Source organism: Pygoscelis adeliae, unplaced genomic scaffold, assembly GCF_000699105.1.
Source record: "Pygoscelis adeliae isolate BGI_AS28 unplaced genomic scaffold, ASM69910v1 Scaffold114, whole genome shotgun sequence".
NCBI classification, from domain to species: domain Eukaryota; kingdom Metazoa; phylum Chordata; class Aves; order Sphenisciformes; family Spheniscidae; genus Pygoscelis; species Pygoscelis adeliae.
Window position 1 is genome coordinate 2,213,019 of NW_008824587.1, and position 8,031 is coordinate 2,221,049.

General features: G+C 45.0%; 1 protein-coding gene across 1 annotated transcript in view; it reads left to right on the top strand.

Moving 5' to 3' along the window:
• Positions 1 to 1,753: 1,753 nt before the first annotated feature.
• The window catches only part of BRD3 (bromodomain containing 3), a 45,270-nt gene continuing 38,992 nt past the window's right edge, over positions 1,754 to 8,031 (top strand). Inside the window, exon 1 of the mRNA XM_009322050.1 lies at positions 1,754 to 1,811. The gene's annotated coding sequence lies outside the window, so the exon portion shown is untranslated. The remainder of the gene's footprint in view (positions 1,812 to 8,031) is intronic.

Consider the following 8,031-nt stretch of genomic DNA (forward strand, 5'->3'; position numbering starts at 1 on the left):
CTTAACACGCGGGCAGGGGGCTCTGCCCCCCTCTGTCGCCGTTGTTCCAAAAACCGTTGAAGCTGGCTGCAGCGGGGTGAGATGTCGTCGGGTCGTGACGGGCAGGCCAGCCCTCTTGGAAGCATGCACCAGTACCACAGATAAAAACCGTCATGAAAAGACCAAGCTAATTCACAAGGCAGTAACGTATACAATGCATGAGGCAGTTAACACCGTAATATTTGCCTGGGTGAGAGTATATCTGAGGCGGTTCTCGATGTACCGGCGTACAAGGGCCCCGAGTCAGAAAAGCGTTTAACTTTGATTCATTAAGGCCAAATGGCCAACTTAAGCATATGTTTAAGCACTTTTCTGGAGAGCAGTGGTTGTTTCTGAACCACAACCCAAGGCCACACAGAACACATTACAGTCTGCTTTCAGTTAAGAGGGAAGAAAAGGAGACACGTGTCATTTACTGGCCCTTTAACACAGGAAGATTTTTGGGCTCCAAAAATTCTAGTGGCAGTTGAGAAAGGAAAAAAAATCAGTGGTACAGTGAAGCCAAGGCCCTTCTCCAGCCTGGAAAGCCGCAGCAGATGTCTGGAGAATTAACCCTGCCGTCTAAACTCAGGGAGGTAAAACACAGACAGTTACATGAGCTGCATAGTCACCAGAACAGTATTAGGAAACAAATCTAGTTAAGTTCCTGTTGCCGATTCTTCCAGATGGTTTTGGCTTAAAGTTTCATTCTTTTAAAAAATAAATAGGAAATAAAATGAGAGACCACAAATCAAATTGGCAGTATAATGCTATGTATGTATATAACTTCCCTGTGATAGGGGTAGGATGTTTTTGTTTCTTTCATGTTGGAGATAAAAGTTTGTATTTTGCTTCTCTTCTCAGTGTCTGCTTTGGAAGTTTTTGCCTGATATTCTTTTATATATATATGTATAAAATACATACATATATATGTATAAAAATCCTTATCTATACTGAATAATACCTCTCTGGAACCTGAAAACTGTAGCCTCGACCACAAATTAATCGTAATCCTAAACAACCCCTTAGCCTGTAAGTGTCCTGGATTTTTTTTAAAACAAGTTTAAAGTATGATAAACTCCATTTGGCAAAGTACTTGATTGCACACTAGATTGGGTTTTTGACAGCACGGCTCTCGCAGAAAAAGGCAGCTCAGCAAGCGCGGGCTTTCCTTTGGGACTGCATAGCCTGAGTACCTGGGGGTTTGCACGGACGGCCCGTTGTCTTTGGATGCAATTTAACTTGTTGGTTGTGAGTCATCTGGGAGGGTCTTTCTTGCTCCCCTGGCCATGCTGCCACAGCTGGGATCAGCAGGATGTGATCTGTCCAAATTCCTTCTCTGGAAAAGAGTGGGGCTTGGCAGGCTTCTCCCTCACAAAATTTTTCATTCCATTTGGTTCAAAATAGCCTGAACTTGGTGACCTGCCAAGTACACTGGAAAAGACACCTGTCTGAGGTTTTTTTGGGGGAGAGCAGCTTCCCATAATGATCAAAGGGAAAGAAAAGTCCATGAGTGGCTCAGATTACATGGAAGTGACTGCTTTCAGTGCTGCTGGGATCCCTTTTGGATGGCTTTAAAGGTGTCGGGAACAGAGCTGAGGCCGTGGGTCCTGCTATGGCAAACGTATACAATTTTGTCACAGGTTCCACCGGGACCAGAACTGATCCAGCCCTGCCCATTTGATCCAAAGCACGTTAACGTTTGTGGAAGAGCTCCCACTGACTTCCGTACATGCTGGATCTGCTCTTTAGGCCTGACTGCTGCGAACAAGCTCGTGCTTACGTTTGCAATGGTGAGTAATAAGGCACTAAGCTTGCAAGCTGTGTAAACCCATGTTTATGTTTTGGCCCAATTAGCAGTCTCAGTTAGGACTTTTATTTGCTTGGGTCTCTCAGCGGACAGAGGAAGCATGGAACAGACTTACTGTGGGTTACACACTGCTCAAGAAACAGAGGGAGGAAGAACTCACGAGAGACCTGCTGCATCTTTTAGGCTTTTAAAGAGCAGCTGATCTCTGACATATAGCTGTTTCTGTGCGGTTGCTAATATGCTGCTCTGTTTTCTTCTAAATCCCAGATACATCGCATTCATATGTTTCTTCTGGGATTTAAAAACAAACACTGAACCTTTTCCAGGCTGATATTTCTACCTCCCCCACTACGGTATGAACCTTGCTTGCATCACTGCCAACATTTGTTCATTTAAAACTAGGAAATCTTACCCCAGTGGAGAGCAGGTAGGATTTGATTCATTCTGCCCTGGGAGAGATGTGTACAAACACTTAGCCTTGGCACAGGGGGCCTATGGAAGTTGAAGAACTTCTTTCAGAGTAAGATCACTGACCACTGCATGTATCGAGCTCTATATTAGTAAAGACCTGTTAAGAAACAGTCCATGTTTTTGAAGAGAAGGTAGGACTTCACACAGGATTGGAGTCCAGCAATGCCCTACAGTGTATCGTTCAAAGCAGATTCCCCCCAATGCAAGTCACAGCCAAGTTAATGCATAAAGGCTGCGGATTCGAGAGCCCCAGGCTGAATCACAGACGGTCTGACTGCCAGACGTGATGACAGCCTGCCTCTCCCAGCCACTTCAACTGGAGCAGCAGGTTCTCAGCACTTCTGTGAATCAGGAGCTTCGTTCAAATGGTGCAAATGGTTGCAACTCCAATGAACGGTCAGTTCAATATGATTAACTCATAGCCCTGAGATAGTTTTAGTGAAATCTGAATATATTTATTACTCATTGTAATTCAGAAACCAAGAGGTTTGAAAGTGTTACTATTTAGTTAGAGCATCTCTTTACCATTCTCTCCAGTCTTTGTAAGAGGGCAAGAGGAAAAGTAAGAAAACACAGGAATCCATTAGGGCTTTAGCCAGCTGAAATCTAGAATGTTCTAGTATCTCTTAGTTTAAACTGCCAACTCAGTAGCACACACTATTCACAAGCTTGCTTACCTGTGCAAACCACTGTGTTAACAGCAGGTGCTAGGTCTCTACATCACACTGAATGTGTAACAAAACCATTTAGAGGCAGCTAATTTCCAAAGAAACATATTTACTGTGGCCAAAAATATATAGCCATACTGGCTGGGCAGTTTCTCTTCACTTCTCAAATTCTGTGGTCTTGTCCCTTTCTTCTCTCCCACAATAGTTTAGGCCTTTGCTCTGCTTCTTTCCGTACATATAAATCTTAGCCCACTGTATCCCAGCCTCCAGCTCCTCCAAGTAATGCTTCTTCCTACATCCTGATAAAAGACACCAAGGTTAGACGGGATATTTTGTGGGCTCTTCATTCCCTTCCTCTCCATTGCAGGGGAAGCCATTCATCTCTGTTTCTCTGGTTTGAGAACTGCCAATCTGGAATGACATTATTTAAATCCACTCCAGACCCTCCATTGGATATTGGCCGTCTCCAGACCAGTGTTTAGATCGTAATCAAAACTTATATTTGCAGATGAACACTTACAAGATCCTTTGGGTCTTGGATAGCTCAATTCTTTCCTGCCTTCCCAACAATTACCATAGTGCTGCACATTTTGGGGCTTGTAGACATCCTGGCTCCTGGGTTCCCTGTTTGGGGGCTTGCCCACCCTTTTCCAGATGAAGAATGAACACTGAAGAGTCAGAGGTCCTATAGGCACTGACAAATTCCCAGCACTGAGTAGCCAGGGTGGCCTCACCTCCAGGCTCTCAGAACTACAAAGTATGAGTCAGAAGAGCTGAGTCCCAGTTCTGGCTCTGCCCATGGTTCTCTGCATCATCATATTCCCTCTCAGCTCCCTCAGCTGAAAAACAGGGCTCATAATATTTCCTTACCTACAACAGCTGTTAGGAGGATTATTGCCTTGTTGTGAATTCCACAGATGAAAGGTACTACAGAAGAACAAACTGCAATTATTGTTTCAAACCTCTGCCCTAGTCCTGTCATCCTTACCTTACTGAATAACACTTACTCAATTGAGGAAATCCTGCCATTACAGTGAAGAAAATCATTGGTAAAGATGACTCTCTGTTGCAATAAGAGCATTTATCCCCTTGTCTTCAACACCCTTCCCTGCCACTGGGATGATCGGAGTCATAATCCCAGATATCTACTACACACTCTTAAGCAATCTTCTGTTTGGGCACTGTTATTTCTTTATCCCAAACATGACTGTTACTGAATAAATTCTCTTTTTGTAATGTATAACGACATCCACTCTAGAGATAGCAGCTGCTGGTAATAGGATCTGCTGTGAGTTCGCTGATACGTGAGGTCTCTTGTAGCCCATGGTGGCTGATGGCTGACAACATGGTCAGAACAGCCAAATTTGCCTGCCTTGAGGCGTGTGGAGCTCGCGTCAGCCTTTCATGTAAATGTACAGTGTGCCTACGGATGTGCCAGAGATGGAGGACAGAATGCGTTGCCGATGCGGTATTCATACCCCTTCAGCAGCCTTCTCCATTTGTAATCCCTTGGTAATTCCCAAGTACAAATACTAACAAAGAGCTCCCTTGCAGCGGGGAACTATGGTTTTGATGGTGAATCGGGCACTGAATGGTGAAGTAAAGAATCAGAAGCTTACAGTTAGTACCTATAGCAAAGGTCAGAAAAATTGGTGCTCCACGTTAGTGTTCTCAGCAGTCCCTGATTACTATTAAATACTGTTGGGTGCCATCATGCAAGGCACTGAGCGTGGCCAGTTCTCACAAAACTCATCGGTCCCACAGAGACAAGTATCTCCCTTTTCTGCTTCCGTCCACCCTTCTTTTCAAAAGACTCAAGTCCTACCCTGGACACCAAGAGTAGAGAAGCAAAAAGTGTCGGTGTTTAGTAGCCCTGAAAACCACTCTGGTTTTGCACAAGTAAGTTTTTTCTTGTCAAAGCCTGTGCACAAAGCTTCCTGGAAGGATGTACATACCACTGTGCATTAAGGGTTAAAAGTAGTGCAATGGCAAGGAATAAATACACTGCAGGTGTTAGTTAACAAGGTACTAATGGGGTAACTGGAGGTGCAACATAAGAGACCACAGAGACTAATCAAAAGGCTTTGGGTGAGTGTAGGATGCTCCTCTGAGCTTGGCGGGGGGAGGAGGAAGTAAAAAGCTGCTGTTGTGGTCTTGCATTTTATGGAAAAGCTGGAGTTAAGGTATCCCAGAACAGGCAGACTGTTACACCTTGTGTGTAGAACTAATAAGACAAAATCAGTACAAAAATTCATTTTACAATTGCAACTATCTTTTCCTCAGTCTAAGTGCTTTTTACTTTGGGCAAGGTACCTTGTGCTTGTATCATTCTGATTTGATTTCACTGTACCTCCTATGGGGCTTATTCAAACTGAGTCAGCCTGTGCCTGTTTGGCTAAACCGTTATCTAAACTCACTGCCTTGCATAAAGAAGGCTTTAAGAATCCCTAGAATATATTTACTTTCCTATTCCCTTGGAGGGTGCAGCTGGGTTCTTCAAGCACAAGTTTGCAGACCTACAGGTAGGTGTGTGAGTGACTTGTATGTTCCAGGTTGAAAGCTGATAGTGGTGAAATCTCTGGGGTCAGTTTCCCGCGTGAATTGTTTCGCCTGCTCAGCCCGATGCATAATGAACGTAACAATTTGGGATGAAACTGTCTTACACCCATCCTGGGTGAGATAAGGAAATATAAGGTGTAGTTGGAGACTGCTTTTGGGTTGCAGTTGTGTTGCACCCTCCATTGCCAAGCTGCTCTTGAAAGTGGATTTGCAGTGAGGATCAAACTCACAAGTTTTTAACTTGTGCGTATTCACTGTGAGGTGACTGTGCCCTGCCAGCTTGAAGGGCTTTATGCTCTTGCAGGGAGCCCCCCAACTTCTCTTGTCTCTGCCCTTTTGCCTGTGCTCGCCCATTTTGCTCAGCCCTCCTGTTGCGCTCTCTGCATGTTGCTGAGGTTGCTGAACACTTTGCATTATGAGCCCCCCTCTTCAGTTGCTTATAACTCTGCCGAGTCTCACATTTCAGCCAACACGCTTTTTTGTTGCAGGAGTTTGTCTCAAACTAAAATATAAATACATTTAAAAATCAAACTTTCAGATTATGGTTCAGCTGAAAATGAGTCTTTAGAGTGAAAGGCGTACATTTTCCCAAGTGTTCATAATGAATGCTTAGCTGATTACTCCCTGCCTCCTCCCTTGGAAAGCTTTTCAGCCTGCCAACTTTTCCCAGCCCCTGTGCCTAGAGCAGCAGCAGTTTTCATTTAGGGGCTCTTTGGTCATGTTCATGATTTGGTGTCTGTGTATGTTATGGCATTCATAAATTTATACCCTGCTTATCCATGTGGATCGGGCATGTGCTGGAGCAGGACAGTGCGTTCAAAAGAACTGACCTGGTACTCTTCAGCTCTTGTGCTTTGATACACGTGTAGTCTTTTAGAATTACCTTGAAAATGGGAATACAGCAGAATGATGGTAAAAAGTGCCCTGCACTCAAAATCCAATCCTTCCCTGTACCCCTGGTATCTGATATCCAGGACACTTTTAGGCAGGGCAGAGTTCAGGTTGTGATTCAAAGGGATTTCCTTGCTCAGTCTGGCAACGTGGAACATACGATGACCAGACGCGGGGCAGGTTTGGTGAACACCAGCTTGTGAAGCGGGGCTGTTCCCCTTAAGAAGACCCAGAATGTACCTTTTTCTTACTGCTTGCGTGCTCCGTGTTCCCGCAGAGGCCATGTGCTCTGGGTGCAGAGGACACTGAAGTGGCTTTTGGGTACCTGATGGTACAGCTTGCAGGTACCTGTGGCAGAGGGAAGCTCAAGTCGCACGCTGACCAAGTGTGGGGTTTGGCTGTAGGTGCAACTTCAAATGCTGTCTTACAGAGTAGGTGTGTCCAAGAGCAGTATGGCTAAGAGCGGCTTTCTAGTTTCTGAATTTGCACAAGCCTTGAAGTTGAGTGCAAAAAAGCGCTTTTTCTTGGGTTCAGTTAAGGCATGTGCACAACTTTGGTTTCACCCCGAGGCAGCCACAAGCCTGGCTAAGTGGAATTTTCCTAAGCATTTGTCCTCTTGCCTGTGCAAAACCCAATCTCGCTGATTGTATCAGACCTCCTGAGAAATTTCAGTCCCGTTGGTCACGTTTTTCAAAAGCTAATCTTCTGGAAATAAGGTCTTCCAGTAAAACTGCCTTCACCTTATGGTTACAATAAACAGACTTATTAATTGGCGTCACCGCATGGCTGTCTGTAACAGGCAGCGTGGCAGCCTCTGCTGGCATATGTGTCCGTAGAGAAATCCCGTAACTACTTCTTATTTTATGTTGGCGCTCAAATGTTTCCCCTGGACTCGTTTATTTTCCAACAGTTCTATTTTTTTCTTCCTTTTTGTGCTGCAGCAGTTGAATCGTATTTGGGGTTATAACAGTATCTTTTTTTAACTTCTGTTTGCATTTGTAGGTTTGCTTCAGGATGTAGGCTGTGTTGGTCTGTTATTTGGAAGTGTTTGTAACAGTCCTCATGGTTGGTGATGCTCCTGTGGTGGGTGTGTTTGTAAAATTCATACTCTGTTTCTGTTGTATACATTAGGGTATTTTTCTTGTTTCCAGCAGTTGATAATAATGTGAAATGCCCTGGCCAGTGCACAGCTACATCAGGTTGTGGGTTTTCTTAATGGAATTTTTTTTTTTTTGCCACTTACTACTACAGCTTGCATTGGTGGCGTTCTATTTTTATTGCGGCTCGTATTTGTTGTTGCGTAATAAATGTGAGAGCACATTACCCAATGCAAACTGCGATTTTAAAAAAAAAAAAAAAAGGAGAACGGGCAAGCGGGCTCCCGCAGTTGTGATTTAAAACTCGGTCTCCCGCAGCACGCGTGACCCTGCGTGGGTTTCAGCCGCGGAGCCGGAGGGGACCTGCACGTTTCCAGTCGCACTTTTAAGGGCTCTTGTTGTACCTTTAGAGCCCGAGAGGCGCGACGGCGGGCGGAGAGGGGAAGCCGGGATTTTCCCCGGCAATGTCTGCCCGGGGGGCACCCCCCAGCCGCCACCCCCCCGCGGGGGTTTTTCG